At 54.1% G+C, this 19,304-nt stretch overlaps 54 non-coding genes across 54 annotated transcripts; 26 read left to right on the top strand and 28 right to left on the bottom strand.

Moving 5' to 3' along the window:
- Positions 1–128: 128 nt before the first annotated feature.
- Positions 129–201, top strand: Trnar-acg (transfer RNA arginine (anticodon ACG)). Its single transcript has one exon. It is a non-coding gene; the product is annotated as a tRNA-Arg (tRNA).
- A 283-nt stretch (positions 202–484) lies between these two features.
- On the top strand, positions 485–556 carry Trnam-cau (transfer RNA methionine (anticodon CAU)). Its single transcript has one exon. It is a non-coding gene; the product is annotated as a tRNA-Met (tRNA).
- A 233-nt stretch (positions 557–789) lies between these two features.
- Trnad-guc (transfer RNA aspartic acid (anticodon GUC)) lies at positions 790–861 on the bottom strand. The gene has a single exon. It is a non-coding gene; the product is annotated as a tRNA-Asp (tRNA).
- Positions 862–972: 111 nt separating this feature from the next.
- On the bottom strand, positions 973–1,064 carry Trnai-uau (transfer RNA isoleucine (anticodon UAU)). Its single transcript is given in 2 exon segments — positions 973–1,008; positions 1,027–1,064. It is a non-coding gene; the product is annotated as a tRNA-Ile (tRNA).
- Positions 1,065–1,507: 443 nt separating this feature from the next.
- On the top strand, positions 1,508–1,580 carry Trnar-acg (transfer RNA arginine (anticodon ACG)). The gene has a single exon. It is a non-coding gene; the product is annotated as a tRNA-Arg (tRNA).
- A 283-nt stretch (positions 1,581–1,863) lies between these two features.
- On the top strand, positions 1,864–1,935 carry Trnam-cau (transfer RNA methionine (anticodon CAU)). The gene has a single exon. It is a non-coding gene; the product is annotated as a tRNA-Met (tRNA).
- A 233-nt stretch (positions 1,936–2,168) lies between these two features.
- Trnad-guc (transfer RNA aspartic acid (anticodon GUC)) lies at positions 2,169–2,240 on the bottom strand. The gene has a single exon. It is a non-coding gene; the product is annotated as a tRNA-Asp (tRNA).
- A 111-nt stretch (positions 2,241–2,351) lies between these two features.
- Trnai-uau (transfer RNA isoleucine (anticodon UAU)) lies at positions 2,352–2,443 on the bottom strand. Its single transcript is given in 2 exon segments — positions 2,352–2,387; positions 2,406–2,443. It is a non-coding gene; the product is annotated as a tRNA-Ile (tRNA).
- A 443-nt stretch (positions 2,444–2,886) lies between these two features.
- Positions 2,887–2,959, top strand: Trnar-acg (transfer RNA arginine (anticodon ACG)). The gene has a single exon. It is a non-coding gene; the product is annotated as a tRNA-Arg (tRNA).
- Positions 2,960–3,553: 594 nt separating this feature from the next.
- Trnad-guc (transfer RNA aspartic acid (anticodon GUC)) lies at positions 3,554–3,625 on the bottom strand. Its single transcript has one exon. It is a non-coding gene; the product is annotated as a tRNA-Asp (tRNA).
- A 111-nt stretch (positions 3,626–3,736) lies between these two features.
- Trnai-uau (transfer RNA isoleucine (anticodon UAU)) lies at positions 3,737–3,828 on the bottom strand. Its single transcript is given in 2 exon segments — positions 3,737–3,772; positions 3,791–3,828. It is a non-coding gene; the product is annotated as a tRNA-Ile (tRNA).
- Positions 3,829–4,271: 443 nt separating this feature from the next.
- On the top strand, positions 4,272–4,344 carry Trnar-acg (transfer RNA arginine (anticodon ACG)). Its single transcript has one exon. It is a non-coding gene; the product is annotated as a tRNA-Arg (tRNA).
- A 283-nt stretch (positions 4,345–4,627) lies between these two features.
- On the top strand, positions 4,628–4,699 carry Trnam-cau (transfer RNA methionine (anticodon CAU)). The gene has a single exon. It is a non-coding gene; the product is annotated as a tRNA-Met (tRNA).
- A 233-nt stretch (positions 4,700–4,932) lies between these two features.
- Positions 4,933–5,004, bottom strand: Trnad-guc (transfer RNA aspartic acid (anticodon GUC)). Its single transcript has one exon. It is a non-coding gene; the product is annotated as a tRNA-Asp (tRNA).
- A 111-nt stretch (positions 5,005–5,115) lies between these two features.
- On the bottom strand, positions 5,116–5,207 carry Trnai-uau (transfer RNA isoleucine (anticodon UAU)). The gene is given in 2 exon segments: positions 5,116–5,151; positions 5,170–5,207. It is a non-coding gene; the product is annotated as a tRNA-Ile (tRNA).
- A 443-nt stretch (positions 5,208–5,650) lies between these two features.
- On the top strand, positions 5,651–5,723 carry Trnar-acg (transfer RNA arginine (anticodon ACG)). The gene has a single exon. It is a non-coding gene; the product is annotated as a tRNA-Arg (tRNA).
- Positions 5,724–6,006: 283 nt separating this feature from the next.
- Positions 6,007–6,078, top strand: Trnam-cau (transfer RNA methionine (anticodon CAU)). The gene has a single exon. It is a non-coding gene; the product is annotated as a tRNA-Met (tRNA).
- Positions 6,079–6,311: 233 nt separating this feature from the next.
- On the bottom strand, positions 6,312–6,383 carry Trnad-guc (transfer RNA aspartic acid (anticodon GUC)). The gene has a single exon. It is a non-coding gene; the product is annotated as a tRNA-Asp (tRNA).
- A 111-nt stretch (positions 6,384–6,494) lies between these two features.
- On the bottom strand, positions 6,495–6,586 carry Trnai-uau (transfer RNA isoleucine (anticodon UAU)). The gene is given in 2 exon segments: positions 6,495–6,530; positions 6,549–6,586. It is a non-coding gene; the product is annotated as a tRNA-Ile (tRNA).
- Positions 6,587–7,029: 443 nt separating this feature from the next.
- On the top strand, positions 7,030–7,102 carry Trnar-acg (transfer RNA arginine (anticodon ACG)). Its single transcript has one exon. It is a non-coding gene; the product is annotated as a tRNA-Arg (tRNA).
- A 283-nt stretch (positions 7,103–7,385) lies between these two features.
- Positions 7,386–7,457, top strand: Trnam-cau (transfer RNA methionine (anticodon CAU)). The gene has a single exon. It is a non-coding gene; the product is annotated as a tRNA-Met (tRNA).
- Positions 7,458–7,690: 233 nt separating this feature from the next.
- Trnad-guc (transfer RNA aspartic acid (anticodon GUC)) lies at positions 7,691–7,762 on the bottom strand. The gene has a single exon. It is a non-coding gene; the product is annotated as a tRNA-Asp (tRNA).
- A 111-nt stretch (positions 7,763–7,873) lies between these two features.
- On the bottom strand, positions 7,874–7,965 carry Trnai-uau (transfer RNA isoleucine (anticodon UAU)). Its single transcript is given in 2 exon segments — positions 7,874–7,909; positions 7,928–7,965. It is a non-coding gene; the product is annotated as a tRNA-Ile (tRNA).
- Positions 7,966–8,408: 443 nt separating this feature from the next.
- Trnar-acg (transfer RNA arginine (anticodon ACG)) lies at positions 8,409–8,481 on the top strand. The gene has a single exon. It is a non-coding gene; the product is annotated as a tRNA-Arg (tRNA).
- Positions 8,482–9,075: 594 nt separating this feature from the next.
- Trnad-guc (transfer RNA aspartic acid (anticodon GUC)) lies at positions 9,076–9,147 on the bottom strand. Its single transcript has one exon. It is a non-coding gene; the product is annotated as a tRNA-Asp (tRNA).
- A 111-nt stretch (positions 9,148–9,258) lies between these two features.
- Trnai-uau (transfer RNA isoleucine (anticodon UAU)) lies at positions 9,259–9,350 on the bottom strand. Its single transcript is given in 2 exon segments — positions 9,259–9,294; positions 9,313–9,350. It is a non-coding gene; the product is annotated as a tRNA-Ile (tRNA).
- A 443-nt stretch (positions 9,351–9,793) lies between these two features.
- On the top strand, positions 9,794–9,866 carry Trnar-acg (transfer RNA arginine (anticodon ACG)). Its single transcript has one exon. It is a non-coding gene; the product is annotated as a tRNA-Arg (tRNA).
- Positions 9,867–10,149: 283 nt separating this feature from the next.
- Positions 10,150–10,221, top strand: Trnam-cau (transfer RNA methionine (anticodon CAU)). Its single transcript has one exon. It is a non-coding gene; the product is annotated as a tRNA-Met (tRNA).
- Positions 10,222–10,454: 233 nt separating this feature from the next.
- Trnad-guc (transfer RNA aspartic acid (anticodon GUC)) lies at positions 10,455–10,526 on the bottom strand. Its single transcript has one exon. It is a non-coding gene; the product is annotated as a tRNA-Asp (tRNA).
- A 111-nt stretch (positions 10,527–10,637) lies between these two features.
- Trnai-uau (transfer RNA isoleucine (anticodon UAU)) lies at positions 10,638–10,729 on the bottom strand. The gene is given in 2 exon segments: positions 10,638–10,673; positions 10,692–10,729. It is a non-coding gene; the product is annotated as a tRNA-Ile (tRNA).
- A 443-nt stretch (positions 10,730–11,172) lies between these two features.
- Positions 11,173–11,245, top strand: Trnar-acg (transfer RNA arginine (anticodon ACG)). Its single transcript has one exon. It is a non-coding gene; the product is annotated as a tRNA-Arg (tRNA).
- Positions 11,246–11,528: 283 nt separating this feature from the next.
- Positions 11,529–11,600, top strand: Trnam-cau (transfer RNA methionine (anticodon CAU)). Its single transcript has one exon. It is a non-coding gene; the product is annotated as a tRNA-Met (tRNA).
- Positions 11,601–11,833: 233 nt separating this feature from the next.
- On the bottom strand, positions 11,834–11,905 carry Trnad-guc (transfer RNA aspartic acid (anticodon GUC)). The gene has a single exon. It is a non-coding gene; the product is annotated as a tRNA-Asp (tRNA).
- A 111-nt stretch (positions 11,906–12,016) lies between these two features.
- Positions 12,017–12,108, bottom strand: Trnai-uau (transfer RNA isoleucine (anticodon UAU)). The gene is given in 2 exon segments: positions 12,017–12,052; positions 12,071–12,108. It is a non-coding gene; the product is annotated as a tRNA-Ile (tRNA).
- Positions 12,109–12,551: 443 nt separating this feature from the next.
- Trnar-acg (transfer RNA arginine (anticodon ACG)) lies at positions 12,552–12,624 on the top strand. Its single transcript has one exon. It is a non-coding gene; the product is annotated as a tRNA-Arg (tRNA).
- A 283-nt stretch (positions 12,625–12,907) lies between these two features.
- Positions 12,908–12,979, top strand: Trnam-cau (transfer RNA methionine (anticodon CAU)). The gene has a single exon. It is a non-coding gene; the product is annotated as a tRNA-Met (tRNA).
- Positions 12,980–13,212: 233 nt separating this feature from the next.
- On the bottom strand, positions 13,213–13,284 carry Trnad-guc (transfer RNA aspartic acid (anticodon GUC)). Its single transcript has one exon. It is a non-coding gene; the product is annotated as a tRNA-Asp (tRNA).
- Positions 13,285–13,395: 111 nt separating this feature from the next.
- Positions 13,396–13,487, bottom strand: Trnai-uau (transfer RNA isoleucine (anticodon UAU)). The gene is given in 2 exon segments: positions 13,396–13,431; positions 13,450–13,487. It is a non-coding gene; the product is annotated as a tRNA-Ile (tRNA).
- Positions 13,488–13,930: 443 nt separating this feature from the next.
- Trnar-acg (transfer RNA arginine (anticodon ACG)) lies at positions 13,931–14,003 on the top strand. Its single transcript has one exon. It is a non-coding gene; the product is annotated as a tRNA-Arg (tRNA).
- A 283-nt stretch (positions 14,004–14,286) lies between these two features.
- Positions 14,287–14,358, top strand: Trnam-cau (transfer RNA methionine (anticodon CAU)). Its single transcript has one exon. It is a non-coding gene; the product is annotated as a tRNA-Met (tRNA).
- A 233-nt stretch (positions 14,359–14,591) lies between these two features.
- Trnad-guc (transfer RNA aspartic acid (anticodon GUC)) lies at positions 14,592–14,663 on the bottom strand. The gene has a single exon. It is a non-coding gene; the product is annotated as a tRNA-Asp (tRNA).
- A 111-nt stretch (positions 14,664–14,774) lies between these two features.
- Trnai-uau (transfer RNA isoleucine (anticodon UAU)) lies at positions 14,775–14,866 on the bottom strand. Its single transcript is given in 2 exon segments — positions 14,775–14,810; positions 14,829–14,866. It is a non-coding gene; the product is annotated as a tRNA-Ile (tRNA).
- Positions 14,867–15,309: 443 nt separating this feature from the next.
- Positions 15,310–15,382, top strand: Trnar-acg (transfer RNA arginine (anticodon ACG)). Its single transcript has one exon. It is a non-coding gene; the product is annotated as a tRNA-Arg (tRNA).
- A 283-nt stretch (positions 15,383–15,665) lies between these two features.
- Positions 15,666–15,737, top strand: Trnam-cau (transfer RNA methionine (anticodon CAU)). The gene has a single exon. It is a non-coding gene; the product is annotated as a tRNA-Met (tRNA).
- Positions 15,738–15,970: 233 nt separating this feature from the next.
- Trnad-guc (transfer RNA aspartic acid (anticodon GUC)) lies at positions 15,971–16,042 on the bottom strand. Its single transcript has one exon. It is a non-coding gene; the product is annotated as a tRNA-Asp (tRNA).
- A 111-nt stretch (positions 16,043–16,153) lies between these two features.
- Positions 16,154–16,245, bottom strand: Trnai-uau (transfer RNA isoleucine (anticodon UAU)). Its single transcript is given in 2 exon segments — positions 16,154–16,189; positions 16,208–16,245. It is a non-coding gene; the product is annotated as a tRNA-Ile (tRNA).
- Positions 16,246–16,688: 443 nt separating this feature from the next.
- On the top strand, positions 16,689–16,761 carry Trnar-acg (transfer RNA arginine (anticodon ACG)). The gene has a single exon. It is a non-coding gene; the product is annotated as a tRNA-Arg (tRNA).
- A 283-nt stretch (positions 16,762–17,044) lies between these two features.
- On the top strand, positions 17,045–17,116 carry Trnam-cau (transfer RNA methionine (anticodon CAU)). The gene has a single exon. It is a non-coding gene; the product is annotated as a tRNA-Met (tRNA).
- A 233-nt stretch (positions 17,117–17,349) lies between these two features.
- Positions 17,350–17,421, bottom strand: Trnad-guc (transfer RNA aspartic acid (anticodon GUC)). Its single transcript has one exon. It is a non-coding gene; the product is annotated as a tRNA-Asp (tRNA).
- Positions 17,422–17,532: 111 nt separating this feature from the next.
- Trnai-uau (transfer RNA isoleucine (anticodon UAU)) lies at positions 17,533–17,624 on the bottom strand. Its single transcript is given in 2 exon segments — positions 17,533–17,568; positions 17,587–17,624. It is a non-coding gene; the product is annotated as a tRNA-Ile (tRNA).
- Positions 17,625–18,067: 443 nt separating this feature from the next.
- On the top strand, positions 18,068–18,140 carry Trnar-acg (transfer RNA arginine (anticodon ACG)). Its single transcript has one exon. It is a non-coding gene; the product is annotated as a tRNA-Arg (tRNA).
- Positions 18,141–18,423: 283 nt separating this feature from the next.
- On the top strand, positions 18,424–18,495 carry Trnam-cau (transfer RNA methionine (anticodon CAU)). Its single transcript has one exon. It is a non-coding gene; the product is annotated as a tRNA-Met (tRNA).
- A 233-nt stretch (positions 18,496–18,728) lies between these two features.
- Positions 18,729–18,800, bottom strand: Trnad-guc (transfer RNA aspartic acid (anticodon GUC)). The gene has a single exon. It is a non-coding gene; the product is annotated as a tRNA-Asp (tRNA).
- A 111-nt stretch (positions 18,801–18,911) lies between these two features.
- Positions 18,912–19,003, bottom strand: Trnai-uau (transfer RNA isoleucine (anticodon UAU)). Its single transcript is given in 2 exon segments — positions 18,912–18,947; positions 18,966–19,003. It is a non-coding gene; the product is annotated as a tRNA-Ile (tRNA).
- Between the last annotated feature and the right edge of the window lie 301 nt (positions 19,004–19,304).

The following is a 19,304-nucleotide window of genomic DNA, read 5'->3' as shown; positions in this document are numbered from 1 at the left end:
CCCTGCAGAGTGCGCAAGACCAGAGTGGCCGCGCCGCCGTTGTCAGTGGACGACATGCAGTTGCCGAGCCACGGAGAACACGTTGCTTTGCGATGTGCACCCGCCTCGTGGTAGAAAACGCAAACAGTGGCCCTGTAGCGCAACGGATAACGCGTCTGACTACGGATCAGAAGATTCCAGGTTCGAATCCTGGCAGGGTCGGCATTTTGTTAGTTGCGGGCGCGTAGCTAGGCAGTGGATTCGAATGTCTCCACCTTCGTGGAGTGCAATGTTAATCCTGAGCATCTCGCAGCTGCATCTCGAGACGATTGCGGTAAATATCGCTTCGTGCAAGCGTCAGCGTAGCGTCAGTCGAGCAAAGTCGAGACAAGTCAAGCTGAGAGATGTTACGCACTTAATTAAACGGTAGGCGCGGGAAACCGACGCAGACAACGCTTTCCAAGTGTCCCATGTCACGCACCGAAGAGCGCGGACGGCTCCACGCAGCAGAGTGGCGCAGTGGAAGCGTGCTGGGCCCATAACCCAGAGGTCCGTGGATCGAAACCACGCTCTGCTAAAATTATTCTTTTTCTTGGGTGCCTCGAGCTCGATCATTAAGCCTGGGGTGAGCTGGTTCAGCGTCAACAGCAACCCCTGTAAGTCGTGAAACGACGACGTCGTGTGAAGAATGCGAGAAACACTTCCTAAGACGCAGACTTTCTTACGATTTTGCAGTAACTACATTCCTTGATCGCAACGTTAATGTCCTTTCGGGCCACGCGTGCAACTTTCGCGATATAAAAATCGCACCTCCCCGGCGGGGAATCGAACCCCGGTCTCCCGCGTGACAGGCGGGGATACTAACCACTATACTACCGAGGAACACGCGATCGGTGACTATAATGCACGCACACTTATGTTTCTCAAGCAGGTGATACATCTCAACTCTCGCGTCCCGATGCTTTCAGAGTCAGCTGCTACGAAATAAAAGTATGCCCCAGGTGAGGCTCGAACTCACATCCCCGGCATTGCTCACGGCTACTGCCTTATAACTACCGTGCGCTAACCAATTGCGCCACTGGGGCTACAGCAGAGAGCTTTCAGTTAGCGATACTCACTTTGCTGCCAACCTGTTGTGGCTGCACACCCGTCATAAGATCGTCACCTGCGGCCATACTGCGAATTTAGCACCTGTCTACGAATGCCTCATTCGATTCTTGCTTCATATGCTACACTTACAAGCATATCAACCGCTTGTCCTCGCCGAAAAAAATGCAGAAAAACGCGCGCCTTGCCTTCTGCTACCTGTCCAACAGCGAGGGCAGATGTGTGGCAAGCTCTAAGCCGTGCAGGCGCACCGTGGCCGAGCAGCTGGAGGAGAGGTGCCTTCCTTGGCAGCTCCCTGCAGAGTGCGCAAGACCAGAGTGGCCGCGCCGCCGTTGTCAGTGGACGACATGCAGTTGCCGAGCCACGGAGAACACGTTGCTTTGCGATGTGCACCCGCCTCGTGGTAGAAAACGCAAACAGTGGCCCTGTAGCGCAACGGATAACGCGTCTGACTACGGATCAGAAGATTCCAGGTTCGAATCCTGGCAGGGTCGGCATTTTGTTAGTTGCGGGCGCGTAGCTAGGCAGTGGATTCGAATGTCTCCACCTTCGTGGAGTGCAATGTTAATCCTGAGCATCTCGCAGCTGCATCTCGAGACGATTGCGGTAAATATCGCTTCGTGCAAGCGTCAGCGTAGCGTCAGTCGAGCAAAGTCGAGACAAGTCAAGCTGAGAGATGTTACGCACTTAATTAAACGGTAGGCGCGGGAAACCGACGCAGACAACGCTTTCCAAGTGTCCCATGTCACGCACCGAAGAGCGCGGACGGCTCCACGCAGCAGAGTGGCGCAGTGGAAGCGTGCTGGGCCCATAACCCAGAGGTCCGTGGATCGAAACCACGCTCTGCTAAAATTATTCTTTTTCTTGGGTGCCTCGAGCTCGATCATTAAGCCTGGGGTGAGCTGGTTCAGCGTCAACAGCAACCCCTGTAAGTCGTGAAACGACGACGTCGTGTGAAGAATGCGAGAAACACTTCCTAAGACGCAGACTTTCTTACGATTTTGCAGTAACTACATTCCTTGATCGCAACGTTAATGTCCTTTCGGGCCACGCGTGCAACTTTCGCGATATAAAAATCGCACCTCCCCGGCGGGGAATCGAACCCCGGTCTCCCGCGTGACAGGCGGGGATACTAACCACTATACTACCGAGGAACACGCGATCGGTGACTATAATGCACGCACACTTATGTTTCTCAAGCAGGTGATACATCTCAACTCTCGCGTCCCGATGCTTTCAGAGTCAGCTGCTACGAAATAAAAGTATGCCCCAGGTGAGGCTCGAACTCACATCCCCGGCATTGCTCACGGCTACTGCCTTATAACTACCGTGCGCTAACCAATTGCGCCACTGGGGCTACAGCAGAGAGCTTTCAGTTAGCGATACTCACTTTGCTGCCAACCTGTTGTGGCTGCACACCCGTCATAAGATCGTCACCTGCGGCCATACTGCGAATTTAGCACCTGTCTACGAATGCCTCATTCGATTCTTGCTTCATATGCTACACTTACAAGCATATCAACCGCTTGTCCTCGCCGAAAAAAATGCAGAAAAACGCGCGCCTTGCCTTCTGCTACCTGTCCAACAGCGAGGGCAGATGTGTGGCAAGCTCTAAGCCGTGCAGGCGCACCGTGGCCGAGCAGCTGGAGGAGAGGTGCCTTCCTTGGCAGCTCCCTGCAGAGTGCGCAAGACCAGAGTGGCCGCGCCGCCGTTGTCAGTGGACGACATGCAGTTGCCGAGCCACGGAGAACACGTTGCTTTGCGATGTGCACCCGCCTCGTGGTAGAAAACGCAAACAGTGGCCCTGTAGCGCAACGGATAACGCGTCTGACTACGGATCAGAAGATTCCAGGTTCGAATCCTGGCAGGGTCGGCATTTTGTTAGTTGCGGGCGCGTAGCTAGGCAGTGGATTCGAATGTCTCCACCTTCGTGGAGTGCAATGTTAATCCTGAGCATCTCGCAGCTGCATCTCGAGACGATTGCGGTAAATATCGCTTCGTGCAAGCGTCAGCGTAGCGTCAGTCGAGCAAAGTCGAGACAAGTCAAGCTGAGAGATGTTACGCACTTAATTAAACGGTAGGCGCGGGAAACCGACGCAGACAACGCTTTCCAAGTGTCCCATGTCACGCACCGAAGAGCGCGGACGGCTCCACGCAGCAGAGTGGCGCAGTGGAAGCGTGCTGGGCCCATAACCCAGAGGCAGAGGTCCGTGGATCGAAACCACGCTCTGCTAAAATTATTCTTTTTCTTGGGTGCCTCGAGCTCGATCATTAAGCCTGGGGTGAGCTGGTTCAGCGTCAACAGCAACCCCTGTAAGTCGTGAAACGACGACGTCGTGTGAAGAATGCGAGAAACACTTCCTAAGACGCAGACTTTCTTACGATTTTGCAGTAACTACATTCCTTGATCGCAACGTTAATGTCCTTTCGGGCCACGCGTGCAACTTTCGCGATATAAAAATCGCACCTCCCCGGCGGGGAATCGAACCCCGGTCTCCCGCGTGACAGGCGGGGATACTAACCACTATACTACCGAGGAACACGCGATCGGTGACTATAATGCACGCACACTTATGTTTCTCAAGCAGGTGATACATCTCAACTCTCGCGTCCCGATGCTTTCAGAGTCAGCTGCTACGAAATAAAAGTATGCCCCAGGTGAGGCTCGAACTCACATCCCCGGCATTGCTCACGGCTACTGCCTTATAACTACCGTGCGCTAACCAATTGCGCCACTGGGGCTACAGCAGAGAGCTTTCAGTTAGCGATACTCACTTTGCTGCCAACCTGTTGTGGCTGCACACCCGTCATAAGATCGTCACCTGCGGCCATACTGCGAATTTAGCACCTGTCTACGAATGCCTCATTCGATTCTTGCTTCATATGCTACACTTACAAGCATATCAACCGCTTGTCCTCGCCGAAAAAAATGCAGAAAAACGCGCGCCTTGCCTTCTGCTACCTGTCCAACAGCGAGGGCAGATGTGTGGCAAGCTCTAAGCCGTGCAGGCGCACCGTGGCCGAGCAGCTGGAGGAGAGGTGCCTTCCTTGGCAGCTCCCTGCAGAGTGCGCAAGACCAGAGTGGCCGCGCCGCCGTTGTCAGTGGACGACATGCAGTTGCCGAGCCACGGAGAACACGTTGCTTTGCGATGTGCACCCGCCTCGTGGTAGAAAACGCAAACAGTGGCCCTGTAGCGCAACGGATAACGCGTGTGACTACGGATCAGAAGATTCCAGGTTCGAATCCTGGCAGGGTCGGCATTTTGTTAGTTGCGGGCGCGTAGCTAGGCAGTGGATTCGAATGTCTCCACCTTCGTGGAGTGCAATGTTAATCCTGAGCATCTCGCAGCTGCATCTCGAGACGATTGCGGTAAATATCGCTTCGTGCAAGCGTCAGCGTAGCGTCAGTCGAGCAAAGTCGAGACAAGTCAAGCTGAGAGATGTTACGCACTTAATTAAACGGTAGGCGCGGGAAACCGACGCAGACAACGCTTTCCAAGTGTCCCATGTCACGCACCGAAGAGCGCGGACGGCTCCACGCAGCAGAGTGGCGCAGTGGAAGCGTGCTGGGCCCATAACCCAGAGGTCCGTGGATCGAAACCACGCTCTGCTAAAATTATTCTTTTTCTTGGGTGCCTCGAGCTCGATCATTAAGCCTGGGGTGAGCTGGTTCAGCGTCAACAGCAACCCCTGTAAGTCGTGAAACGACGACGTCGTGTGAAGAATGCGAGAAACACTTCCTAAGACGCAGACTTTCTTACGATTTTGCAGTAACTACATTCCTTGATCGCAACGTTAATGTCCTTTCGGGCCACGCGTGCAACTTTCGCGATATAAAAATCGCACCTCCCCGGCGGGGAATCGAACCCCGGTCTCCCGCGTGACAGGCGGGGATACTAACCACTATACTACCGAGGAACACGCGATCGGTGACTATAATGCACGCACACTTATGTTTCTCAAGCAGGTGATACATCTCAACTCTCGCGTCCCGATGCTTTCAGAGTCAGCTGCTACGAAATAAAAGTATGCCCCAGGTGAGGCTCGAACTCACATCCCCGGCATTGCTCACGGCTACTGCCTTATAACTACCGTGCGCTAACCAATTGCGCCACTGGGGCTACAGCAGAGAGCTTTCAGTTAGCGATACTCACTTTGCTGCCAACCTGTTGTGGCTGCACACCCGTCATAAGATCGTCACCTGCGGCCATACTGCGAATTTAGCACCTGTCTACGAATGCCTCATTCGATTCTTGCTTCATATGCTACACTTACAAGCATATCAACCGCTTGTCCTCGCCGAAAAAAATGCAGAAAAACGCGCGCCTTGCCTTCTGCTACCTGTCCAACAGCGAGGGCAGATGTGTGGCAAGCTCTAAGCCGTGCAGGCGCACCGTGGCCGAGCAGCTGGAGGAGAGGTGCCTTCCTTGGCAGCTCCCTGCAGAGTGCGCAAGACCAGAGTGGCCGCGCCGCCGTTGTCAGTGGACGACATGCAGTTGCCGAGCCACGGAGAACACGTTGCTTTGCGATGTGCACCCGCCTCGTGGTAGAAAACGCAAACAGTGGCCCTGTAGCGCAACGGATAACGCGTCTGACTACGGATCAGAAGATTCCAGGTTCGAATCCTGGCAGGGTCGGCATTTTGTTAGTTGCGGGCGCGTAGCTAGGCAGTGGATTCGAATGTCTCCACCTTCGTGGAGTGCAATGTTAATCCTGAGCATCTCGCAGCTGCATCTCGAGACGATTGCGGTAAATATCGCTTCGTGCAAGCGTCAGCGTAGCGTCAGTCGAGCAAAGTCGAGACAAGTCAAGCTGAGAGATGTTACGCACTTAATTAAACGGTAGGCGCGGGAAACCGACGCAGACAACGCTTTCCAAGTGTCCCATGTCACGCACCGAAGAGCGCGGACGGCTCCACGCAGCAGAGTGGCGCAGTGGAAGCGTGCTGGGCCCATAACCCAGAGGTCCGTGGATCGAAACCACGCTCTGCTAAAATTATTCTTTTTCTTGGGTGCCTCGAGCTCGATCATTAAGCCTGGGGTGAGCTGGTTCAGCGTCAACAGCAACCCCTGTAAGTCGTGAAACGACGACGTCGTGTGAAGAATGCGAGAAACACTTCCTAAGACGCAGACTTTCTTACGATTTTGCAGTAACTACATTCCTTGATCGCAACGTTAATGTCCTTTCGGGCCACGCGTGCAACTTTCGCGATATAAAAATCGCACCTCCCCGGCGGGGAATCGAACCCCGGTCTCCCGCGTGACAGGCGGGGATACTAACCACTATACTACCGAGGAACACGCGATCGGTGACTATAATGCACGCACACTTATGTTTCTCAAGCAGGTGATACATCTCAACTCTCGCGTCCCGATGCTTTCAGAGTCAGCTGCTACGAAATAAAAGTATGCCCCAGGTGAGGCTCGAACTCACATCCCCGGCATTGCTCACGGCTACTGCCTTATAACTACCGTGCGCTAACCAATTGCGCCACTGGGGCTACAGCAGAGAGCTTTCAGTTAGCGATACTCACTTTGCTGCCAACCTGTTGTGGCTGCACACCCGTCATAAGATCGTCACCTGCGGCCATACTGCGAATTTAGCACCTGTCTACGAATGCCTCATTCGATTCTTGCTTCATATGCTACACTTACAAGCATATCAACCGCTTGTCCTCGCCGAAAAAAATGCAGAAAAACGCGCGCCTTGCCTTCTGCTACCTGTCCAACAGCGAGGGCAGATGTGTGGCAAGCTCTAAGCCGTGCAGGCGCACCGTGGCCGAGCAGCTGGAGGAGAGGTGCCTTCCTTGGCAGCTCCCTGCAGAGTGCGCAAGACCAGAGTGGCCGCGCCGCCGTTGTCAGTGGACGACATGCAGTTGCCGAGCCACGGAGAACACGTTGCTTTGCGATGTGCACCCGCCTCGTGGTAGAAAACGCAAACAGTGGCCCTGTAGCGCAACGGATAACGCGTCTGACTACGGATCAGAAGATTCCAGGTTCGAATCCTGGCAGGGTCGGCATTTTGTTAGTTGCGGGCGCGTAGCTAGGCAGTGGATTCGAATGTCTCCACCTTCGTGGAGTGCAATGTTAATCCTGAGCATCTCGCAGCTGCATCTCGAGACGATTGCGGTAAATATCGCTTCGTGCAAGCGTCAGCGTAGCGTCAGTCGAGCAAAGTCGAGACAAGTCAAGCTGAGAGATGTTACGCACTTAATTAAACGGTAGGCGCGGGAAACCGACGCAGACAACGCTTTCCAAGTGTCCCATGTCACGCACCGAAGAGCGCGGACGGCTCCACGCAGCAGAGTGGCGCAGTGGAAGCGTGCTGGGCCCATAACCCAGAGGTCCGTGGATCGAAACCACGCTCTGCTAAAATTATTCTTTTTCTTGGGTGCCTCGAGCTCGATCATTAAGCCTGGGGTGAGCTGGTTCAGCGTCAACAGCAACCCCTGTAAGTCGTGAAACGACGACGTCGTGTGAAGAATGCGAGAAACACTTCCTAAGACGCAGACTTTCTTACGATTTTGCAGTAACTACATTCCTTGATCGCAACGTTAATGTCCTTTCGGGCCACGCGTGCAACTTTCGCGATATAAAAATCGCACCTCCCCGGCGGGGAATCGAACCCCGGTCTCCCGCGTGACAGGCGGGGATACTAACCACTATACTACCGAGGAACACGCGATCGGTGACTATAATGCACGCACACTTATGTTTCTCAAGCAGGTGATACATCTCAACTCTCGCGTCCCGATGCTTTCAGAGTCAGCTGCTACGAAATAAAAGTATGCCCCAGGTGAGGCTCGAACTCACATCCCCGGCATTGCTCACGGCTACTGCCTTATAACTACCGTGCGCTAACCAATTGCGCCACTGGGGCTACAGCAGAGAGCTTTCAGTTAGCGATACTCACTTTGCTGCCAACCTGTTGTGGCTGCACACCCGTCATAAGATCGTCACCTGCGGCCATACTGCGAATTTAGCACCTGTCTACGAATGCCTCATTCGATTCTTGCTTCATATGCTACACTTACAAGCATATCAACCGCTTGTCCTCGCCGAAAAAAATGCAGAAAAACGCGCGCCTTGCCTTCTGCTACCTGTCCAACAGCGAGGGCAGATGTGTGGCAAGCTCTAAGCCGTGCAGGCGCACCGTGGCCGAGCAGCTGGAGGAGAGGTGCCTTCCTTGGCAGCTCCCTGCAGAGTGCGCAAGACCAGAGTGGCCGCGCCGCCGTTGTCAGTGGACGACATGCAGTTGCCGAGCCACGAAGAACACGTTGCTTTGCGATGTGCACCCGCCTCGTGGTAGAAAACGCAAACAGTGGCCCTGTAGCGCAACGGATAACGCGTCTGACTACGGATCAGAAGATTCCAGGTTCGAATCCTGGCAGGGTCGGCATTTTGTTAGTTGCGGGCGCGTAGCTAGGCAGTGGATTCGAATGTCTCCACCTTCGTGGAGTGCAATGTTAATCCTGAGCATCTCGCAGCTGCATCTCGAGACGATTGCGGTAAATATCGCTTCGTGCAAGCGTCAGCGTAGCGTCAGTCGAGCAAAGTCGAGACAAGTCAAGCTGAGAGATGTTACGCACTTAATTAAACGGTAGGCGCGGGAAACCGACGCAGACAACGCTTTCCAAGTGTCCCATGTCACGCACCGAAGAGCGCGGACGGCTCCACGCAGCAGAGTGGCGCAGTGGAAGCGTGCTGGGCCCATAACCCAGAGGCAGAGGTCCGTGGATCGAAACCACGCTCTGCTAAAATTATTCTTTTTCTTGGGTGCCTCGAGCTCGATCATTAAGCCTGGGGTGAGCTGGTTCAGCGTCAACAGCAACCCCTGTAAGTCGTGAAACGACGACGTCGTGTGAAGAATGCGAGAAACACTTCCTAAGACGCAGACTTTCTTACGATTTTGCAGTAACTACATTCCTTGATCGCAACGTTAATGTCCTTTCGGGCCACGCGTGCAACTTTCGCGATATAAAAATCGCACCTCCCCGGCGGGGAATCGAACCCCGGTCTCCCGCGTGACAGGCGGGGATACTAACCACTATACTACCGAGGAACACGCGATCGGTGACTATAATGCACGCACACTTATGTTTCTCAAGCAGGTGATACATCTCAACTCTCGCGTCCCGATGCTTTCAGAGTCAGCTGCTACGAAATAAAAGTATGCCCCAGGTGAGGCTCGAACTCACATCCCCGGCATTGCTCACGGCTACTGCCTTATAACTACCGTGCGCTAACCAATTGCGCCACTGGGGCTACAGCAGAGAGCTTTCAGTTAGCGATACTCACTTTGCTGCCAACCTGTTGTGGCTGCACACCCGTCATAAGATCGTCACCTGCGGCCATACTGCGAATTTAGCACCTGTCTACGAATGCCTCATTCGATTCTTGCTTCATATGCTACACTTACAAGCATATCAACCGCTTGTCCTCGCCGAAAAAAATGCAGAAAAACGCGCGCCTTGCCTTCTGCTACCTGTCCAACAGCGAGGGCAGATGTGTGGCAAGCTCTAAGCCGTGCAGGCGCACCGTGGCCGAGCAGCTGGAGGAGAGGTGCCTTCCTTGGCAGCTCCCTGCAGAGTGCGCAAGACCAGAGTGGCCGCGCCGCCGTTGTCAGTGGACGACATGCAGTTGCCGAGCCACGGAGAACACGTTGCTTTGCGATGTGCACCCGCCTCGTGGTAGAAAACGCAAACAGTGGCCCTGTAGCGCAACGGATAACGCGTGTGACTACGGATCAGAAGATTCCAGGTTCGAATCCTGGCAGGGTCGGCATTTTGTTAGTTGCGGGCGCGTAGCTAGGCAGTGGATTCGAATGTCTCCACCTTCGTGGAGTGCAATGTTAATCCTGAGCATCTCGCAGCTGCATCTCGAGACGATTGCGGTAAATATCGCTTCGTGCAAGCGTCAGCGTAGCGTCAGTCGAGCAAAGTCGAGACAAGTCAAGCTGAGAGATGTTACGCACTTAATTAAACGGTAGGCGCGGGAAACCGACGCAGACAACGCTTTCCAAGTGTCCCATGTCACGCACCGAAGAGCGCGGACGGCTCCACGCAGCAGAGTGGCGCAGTGGAAGCGTGCTGGGCCCATAACCCAGAGGTCCGTGGATCGAAACCACGCTCTGCTAAAATTATTCTTTTTCTTGGGTGCCTCGAGCTCGATCATTAAGCCTGGGGTGAGCTGGTTCAGCGTCAACAGCAACCCCTGTAAGTCGTGAAACGACGACGTCGTGTGAAGAATGCGAGAAACACTTCCTAAGACGCAGACTTTCTTACGATTTTGCAGTAACTACATTCCTTGATCGCAACGTTAATGTCCTTTCGGGCCACGCGTGCAACTTTCGCGATATAAAAATCGCACCTCCCCGGCGGGGAATCGAACCCCGGTCTCCCGCGTGACAGGCGGGGATACTAACCACTATACTACCGAGGAACACGCGATCGGTGACTATAATGCACGCACACTTATGTTTCTCAAGCAGGTGATACATCTCAACTCTCGCGTCCCGATGCTTTCAGAGTCAGCTGCTACGAAATAAAAGTATGCCCCAGGTGAGGCTCGAACTCACATCCCCGGCATTGCTCACGGCTACTGCCTTATAACTACCGTGCGCTAACCAATTGCGCCACTGGGGCTACAGCAGAGAGCTTTCAGTTAGCGATACTCACTTTGCTGCCAACCTGTTGTGGCTGCACACCCGTCATAAGATCGTCACCTGCGGCCATACTGCGAATTTAGCACCTGTCTACGAATGCCTCATTCGATTCTTGCTTCATATGCTACACTTACAAGCATATCAACCGCTTGTCCTCGCCGAAAAAAATGCAGAAAAACGCGCGCCTTGCCTTCTGCTACCTGTCCAACAGCGAGGGCAGATGTGTGGCAAGCTCTAAGCCGTGCAGGCGCACCGTGGCCGAGCAGCTGGAGGAGAGGTGCCTTCCTTGGCAGCTCCCTGCAGAGTGCGCAAGACCAGAGTGGCCGCGCCGCCGTTGTCAGTGGACGACATGCAGTTGCCGAGCCACGGAGAACACGTTGCTTTGCGATGTGCACCCGCCTCGTGGTAGAAAACGCAAACAGTGGCCCTGTGGCGCAACGGATAACGCGTGTGACTACGGATCAGAAGATTCCAGGTTCGAATCCTGGCAGGGTCGGCATTTTGTTAGTTGCGGGCGCGTAGCTAGGCAGTGGATTCGAATGTCTCCACCTTCGTGGAGTGCAATGTTAATCCTGAGCATCTCGCAGCTGCATCTCGAGACGATTGCGGTAAATATCGCTTCGTGCAAGCGTCAGCGTAGCGTCAGTCGAGCAAAGTCGAGACAAGTCAAGCTGAGAGATGTTACGCACTTAATTAAACGGTAGGCGCGGGAAACCGACGCAGACAACGCTTTCCAAGTGTCCCATGTCACGCACCGAAGAGCGCGGACGGCTCCACGCAGCAGAGTGGCGCAGTGGAAGCGTGCTGGGCCCATAACCCAGAGGTCCGTGGATCGAAACCACGCTCTGCTAAAATTATTCTTTTTCTTGGGTGCCTCGAGCTCGATCATTAAGCCTGGGGTGAGCTGGTTCAGCGTCAACAGCAACCCCTGTAAGTCGTGAAACGACGACGTCGTGTGAAGAATGCGAGAAACACTTCCTAAGACGCAGACTTTCTTACGATTTTGCAGTAACTACATTCCTTGATCGCAACGTTAATGTCCTTTCGGGCCACGCGTGCAACTTTCGCGATATAAAAATCGCACCTCCCCGGCGGGGAATCGAACCCCGGTCTCCCGCGTGACAGGCGGGGATACTAACCACTATACTACCGAGGAACACGCGATCGGTGACTATAATGCACGCACACTTATGTTTCTCAAGCAGGTGATACATCTCAACTCTCGCGTCCCGATGCTTTCAGAGTCAGCTGCTACGAAATAAAAGTATGCCCCAGGTGAGGCTCGAACTCACATCCCCGGCATTGCTCACGGCTACTGCCTTATAACTACCGTGCGCTAACCAATTGCGCCACTGGGGCTACAGCAGAGAGCTTTCAGTTAGCGATACTCACTTTGCTGCCAACCTGTTGTGGCTGCACACCCGTCATAAGATCGTCACCTGCGGCCATACTGCGAATTTAGCACCTGTCTACGAATGCCTCATTCGATTCTTGCTTCATATGCTACACTTACAAGCATATCAACCGCTTGTCCTCGCCGAAAAAAATGCAGAAAAACGCGCGCCTTGCCTTCTGCTACCTGTCCAACAGCGAGGGCAGATGTGTGGCAAGCTCTAAGCCGTGCAGGCGCACCGTGGCCGAGCAGCTGGAGGAGAGGTGCCTTCCTTGGCAGCTCCCTGCAGAGTGCGCAAGACCAGAGTGGCCGCGCCGCCGTTGTCAGTGGACGACATGCAGTTGCCGAGCCACGGAGAACACGTTGCTTTGCGATGTGCACCCGCCTCGTGGTAGAAAACGCAAACAGTGGCCCTGTAGCGCAACGGATAACGCGTGTGACTACGGATCAGAAGATTCCAGGTTCGAATCCTGGCAGGGTCGGCATTTTGTTAGTTGCGGGCGCGTAGCTAGGCAGTGGATTCGAATGTCTCCACCTTCGTGGAGTGCAATGTTAATCCTGAGCATCTCGCAGCTGCATCTCGAGACGATTGCGGTAAATATCGCTTCGTGCAAGCGTCAGCGTAGCGTCAGTCGAGCAAAGTCGAGACAAGTCAAGCTGAGAGATGTTACGCACTTAATTAAACGGTAGGCGCGGGAAACCGACGCAGACAACGCTTTCCAAGTGTCCCATGTCACGCACCGAAGAGCGCGGACGGCTCCACGCAGCAGAGTGGCGCAGTGGAAGCGTGCTGGGCCCATAACCCAGAGGTCCGTGGATCGAAACCACGCTCTGCTAAAATTATTCTTTTTCTTGGGTGCCTCGAGCTCGATCATTAAGCCTGGGGTGAGCTGGTTCAGCGTCAACAGCAACCCCTGTAAGTCGTGAAACGACGACGTCGTGTGAAGAATGCGAGAAACACTTCCTAAGACGCAGACTTTCTTACGATTTTGCAGTAACTACATTCCTTGATCGCAACGTTAATGTCCTTTCGGGCCACGCGTGCAACTTTCGCGATATAAAAATCGCACCTCCCCGGCGGGGAATCGAACCCCGGTCTCCCGCGTGACAGGCGGGGATACTAACCACTATACTACCGAGGAACACGCGATCGGTGACTATAATGCACGCACACTTATGTTTCTCAAGCAGGTGATACATCTCAACTCTCGCGTCCCGATGCTTTCAGAGTCAGCTGCTACGAAATAAAAGTATGCCCCAGGTGAGGCTCGAACTCACATCCCCGGCATTGCTCACGGCTACTGCCTTATAACTACCGTGCGCTAACCAATTGCGCCACTGGGGCTACAGCAGAGAGCTTTCAGTTAGCGATACTCACTTTGCTGCCAACCTGTTGTGGCTGCACACCCGTCATAAGATCGTCACCTGCGGCCATACTGCGAATTTAGCACCTGTCTACGAATGCCTCATTCGATTCTTGCTTCATATGCTACACTTACAAGCATATCAACCGCTTGTCCTCGCCGAAAAAAATGCAGAAAAACGCGCGCCTTGCCTTCTGCTACCTGTCCAACAGCGAGGGCAGATGTGTGGCAAGCTCTAAGCCGTGCAGGCGCACCGTGGCCGAGCAGCTGGAGGAGAGGTGCCTTCCTTGGCAGCTCCCTGCAGAGTGCGCAAGACCAGAGTGGCCGCGCCGCCGTTGTCAGTGGACGACATGCAGTTGCCGAGCCACGGAGAACACGTTGCTTTGCGATGTGCACCCGCCTCGTGGTAGAAAACGCAAACAGTGGCCCTGTGGCGCAACGGATAACGCGTGTGACTACGGATCAGAAGATTCCAGGTTCGAATCCTGGCAGGGTCGGCATTTTGTTAGTTGCGGGCGCGTAGCTAGGCAGTGGATTCGAATGTCTCCACCTTCGTGGAGTGCAATGTTAATCCTGAGCATCTCGCAGCTGCATCTCGAGACGATTGCGGTAAATATCGCTTCGTGCAAGCGTCAGCGTAGCGTCAGTCGAGCAAAGTCGAGACAAGTCAAGCTGAGAGATGTTACGCACTTAATTAAACGGTAGGCGCGGGAAACCGACGCAGACAACGCTTTCCAAGTGTCCCATGTCACGCACCGAAGAGCGCGGACGGCTCCACGCAGCAGAGTGGCGCAGTGGAAGCGTGCTGGGCCCATAACCCAGAGGTCCGTGGATCGAAACCACGCTCTGCTAAAATTATTCTTTTTCTTGGGTGCCTCGAGCTCGATCATTAAGCCTGGGGTGAGCTGGTTCAGCGTCAACAGCAACCCCTGTAAGTCGTGAAACGACGACGTCGTGTGAAGAATGCGAGAAACACTTCCTAAGACGCAGACTTTCTTACGATTTTGCAGTAACTACATTCCTTGATCGCAACGTTAATGTCCTTTCGGGCCACGCGTGCAACTTTCGCGATATAAAAATCGCACCTCCCCGGCGGGGAATCGAACCCCGGTCTCCCGCGTGACAGGCGGGGATACTAACCACTATACTACCGAGGAACACGCGATCGGTGACTATAATGCACGCACACTTATGTTTCTCAAGCAGGTGATACATCTCAACTCTCGCGTCCCGATGCTTTCAGAGTCAGCTGCTACGAAATAAAAGTATGCCCCAGGTGAGGCTCGAACTCACATCCCCGGCATTGCTCACGGCTACTGCCTTATAACTACCGTGCGCTAACCAATTGCGCCACTGGGGCTACAGCAGAGAGCTTTCAGTTAGCGATACTCACTTTGCTGCCAACCTGTTGTGGCTGCACACCCGTCATAAGATCGTCACCTGCGGCCATACTGCGAATTTAGCACCTGTCTACGAATGCCTCATTCGATTCTTGCTTCATATGCTACACTTACAAGCATATCAACCGCTTGTCCTCGCCGAAAAAAATGCAGAAAAACGCGCGCCTTGCCTTCTGCTACCTGTCCAACAGCGAGGGCAGATGTGTGGCAAGCTCTAAGCCGTGCAGGCGCACCGTGGCCGAGCAGCTGGAGGAGAGGTGCCTTCCTTGGCAGCTCCCTGCAGAGTGCGCAAGACCAGAGTGGCCGCGCCGCCGTTGTCAGTGGACGACATGCAGTTGCCGAGCCACGGAGAACACGTTGCTTTGCGATGTGCACCCGCCTCGTGGTAGAAAACGCAAACAGTGGCCCTGTAGCGCAACGGATAACGCGTGTGACTACGGATCAGAAGATTCCAGGTTCGAATCCTGGCAGGGTCGGCATTTTGTTAGTTGCGGGCGCGTAGCTAGGCAGTGGATTCGAATGTCTCCACCTTCGTGGAGTGCAATGTTAATCCTGAGCATCTCGCAGCTGCATCTCGAGACGATTGCGGTAAATATCGCTTCGTGCAAGCGTCAGCGTAGCGTCAGTCGAGCAAAGTCGAGACAAGTCAAGCTGAGAGATGTTACGCACTTAATTAAACGGTAGGCGCGGGAAACCGACGCAGACAACGCTTTCCAAGTGTCCCATGTCACGCACCGAAGAGCGCGGACGGCTCCACGCAGCAGAGTGGCGCAGTGGAAGCGTGCTGGGCCCATAACCCAGAGGTCCGTGGATCGAAACCACGCTCTGCTAAAATTATTCTTTTTCTTGGGTGCCTCGAGCTCGATCATTAAGCCTGGGGTGAGCTGGTTCAGCGTCAACAGCAACCCCTGTAAGTCGTGAAACGACGACGTCGTGTGAAGAATGCGAGAAACACTTCCTAAGACGCAGACTTTCTTACGATTTTGCAGTAACTACATTCCTTGATCGCAACGTTAATGTCCTTTCGGGCCACGCGTGCAACTTTCGCGATATAAAAATCGCACCTCCCCGGCGGGGAATCGAACCCCGGTCTCCCGCGTGACAGGCGGGGATACTAACCACTATACTACCGAGGAACACGCGATCGGTGACTATAATGCACGCACACTTATGTTTCTCAAGCAGGTGATACATCTCAACTCTCGCGTCCCGATGCTTTCAGAGTCAGCTGCTACGAAATAAAAGTATGCCCCAGGTGAGGCTCGAACTCACATCCCCGGCATTGCTCACGGCTACTGCCTTATAACTACCGTGCGCTAACCAATTGCGCCACTGGGGCTACAGCAGAGAGCTTTCAGTTAGCGATACTCACTTTGCTGCCAACCTGTTGTGGCTGCACACCCGTCATAAGATCGTCACCTGCGGCCATACTGCGAATTTAGCACCTGTCTACGAATGCCTCATTCGATTCTTGCTTCATATGCTACACTTACAAGCATATCAACCGCTTGTCCTCGCCGAAAAAAATGCAGAAAAACGCGCGCCTTGCCTTCTGCTACCTGTCCAACAGCGAGGGCAGATGTGTGGCAAGCTCTAAGCCGTGCAGGCGCACCGTGGCCGAGCAGCTGGAGGAGAGGTGCCTTCCTTGGCAGCTCCCTGCAGAGTGCGCAAGACCAGAGTGGCCGCGCCGCCGTTGTCAGTGGACGACATGCAGTTGCCGAGCCACGGAGAACACGTTGCTTTGCGATGTGCACCCGCCTCGTGGTAGAAAACGCAAACAGTGGCCCTGTAGCGCAACGGATAACGCGTGTGACTACGGATCAGAAGATTCCAGGTTCGAATCCTGGCAGGGTCGGCATTTTGTTAGTTGCGGGCGCGTAGCTAGGCAGTGGATTCGAATGTCTCCACCTTCGTGGAGTGCAATGTTAATCCTGAGCATCTCGCAGCTGCATCTCGAGACGATTGCGGTAAATATCGCTTCGTGCAAGCGTCAGCGTAGCGTCAGTCGAGCAAAGTCGAGACAAGTCAAGCTGAGAGATGTTACGCACTTAATTAAACGGTAGGCGCGGGAAACCGACGCAGACAACGCTTTCCAAGTGTCCCATGTCACGCACCGAAGAGCGCGGACGGCTCCACGCAGCAGAGTGGCGCAGTGGAAGCGTGCTGGGCCCATAACCCAGAGGTCCGTGGATCGAAACCACGCTCTGCTAAAATTATTCTTTTTCTTGGGTGCCTCGAGCTCGATCATTAAGCCTGGGGTGAGCTGGTTCAGCGTCAACAGCAACCCCTGTAAGTCGTGAAACGACGACGTCGTGTGAAGAATGCGAGAAACACTTCCTAAGACGCAGACTTTCTTACGATTTTGCAGTAACTACATTCCTTGATCGCAACGTTAATGTCCTTTCGGGCCACGCGTGCAACTTTCGCGATATAAAAATCGCACCTCCCCGGCGGGGAATCGAACCCCGGTCTCCCGCGTGACAGGCGGGGATACTAACCACTATACTACCGAGGAACACGCGATCGGTGACTATAATGCACGCACACTTATGTTTCTCAAGCAGGTGATACATCTCAACTCTCGCGTCCCGATGCTTTCAGAGTCAGCTGCTACGAAATAAAAGTATGCCCCAGGTGAGGCTCGAACTCACATCCCCGGCATTGCTCACGGCTACTGCCTTATAACTACCGTGCGCTAACCAATTGCGCCACTGGGGCTACAGCAGAGAGCTTTCAGTTAGCGATACTCACTTTGCTGCCAACCTGTTGTGGCTGCACACCCGTCATAAGATCGTCACCTGCGGCCATACTGCGAATTTAGCACCTGTCTACGAATGCCTCATTCGATTCTTGCTTCATATGCTACACTTACAAGCATATCAACCGCTTGTCCTCGCCGAAAAAAATGCAGAAAAACGCGCGCCTTGCCTTCTGCTACCTGTCCAACAGCGAGGGCAGATGTGTGGCAAGCTCTAAGCCGTGCAGGCGCACCGTGGCCGAGCAGCTGGAGGAGAGGTGCCTTCCTTGGCAGCTCCCTGCAGAGTGCGCAAGACCAGAGTGGCCGCGCCGCCGTTGTCAGTGGACGACATGCAGTTGCCGAGCCACGGAGAACACGTTGCTTTGCGATGTGCACCCGCCTCGTGGTAGAAAACGCAAACAGTGGCCCTGTGGCGCAACGGATAACGCGTCTGACTACGGATCAGAAGATTCCAGGTTCGAATCCTGGCAGGGTCGGCATTTTGTTAGTTGCGGGCGCGTAGCTAGGCAGTGGATTCGAATGTCTCCACCTTCGTGGAGTGCAATGTTAATCCTGAGCATCTCGCAGCTGCATCTCGAGACGATTGCGGTAAATATCGCTTCGTGCAAGCGTCAGCGTAGCGTCAGTCGAGCAAAGTCGAGACAAGTCAAGCTGAGAGATGTTACGCACTTAATTAAACGGTAGGCGCGGGAAACCGACGCAGACAACGCTTTCCAAGTGTCCCATGTCACGCACCGAAGAGCGCGGACGGCTCCACGCAGCAGAGTGGCGCAGTGGAAGCGTGCTGGGCCCATAACCCAGAGGTCCGTGGATCGAAACCACGCTCTGCTAAAATTATTCTTTTTCTTGGGTGCCTCGAGCTCGATCATTAAGCCTGGGGTGAGCTGGTTCAGCGTCAACAGCAACCCCTGTAAGTCGTGAAACGACGACGTCGTGTGAAGAATGCGAGAAACACTTCCTAAGACGCAGACTTTCTTACGATTTTGCAGTAACTACATTCCTTGATCGCAACGTTAATGTCCTTTCGGGCCACGCGTGCAACTTTCGCGATATAAAAATCGCACCTCCCCGGCGGGGAATCGAACCCCGGTCTCCCGCGTGACAGGCGGGGATACTAACCACTATACTACCGAGGAACACGCGATCGGTGACTATAATGCACGCACACTTATGTTTCTCAAGCAGGTGATACATCTCAACTCTCGCGTCCCGATGCTTTCAGAGTCAGCTGCTACGAAATAAAAGTATGCCCCAGGTGAGGCTCGAACTCACATCCCCGGCATTGCTCACGGCTACTGCCTTATAACTACCGTGCGCTAACCAATTGCGCCACTGGGGCTACAGCAGAGAGCTTTCAGTTAGCGATACTCACTTTGCTGCCAACCTGTTGTGGCTGCACACCCGTCATAAGATCGTCACCTGCGGCCATACTGCGAATTTAGCACCTGTCTACGAATGCCTCATTCGATTCTTGCTTCATATGCTACACTTACAAGCATATCAACCGCTTGTCCTCGCCGAAAAAAATGCAGAAAAACGCGCGCCTTGCCTTCTGCTACCTGTCCAACAGCGAGGGCAGATGTGTGGCAAGCTCTAAGCCGTGCAGGCGCACCGTGGCCGAGCAGCTGGAGGAGAGGTGC

Source organism: Schistocerca nitens, chromosome 9, assembly GCF_023898315.1.
Source record: "Schistocerca nitens isolate TAMUIC-IGC-003100 chromosome 9, iqSchNite1.1, whole genome shotgun sequence".
NCBI lineage: Eukaryota > Metazoa > Arthropoda > Insecta > Orthoptera > Acrididae > Schistocerca > Schistocerca nitens.
The sequence above is the reverse complement of the archived record's forward strand: the minus strand, read 5'-3'. Positions and strand labels throughout refer to the sequence as shown.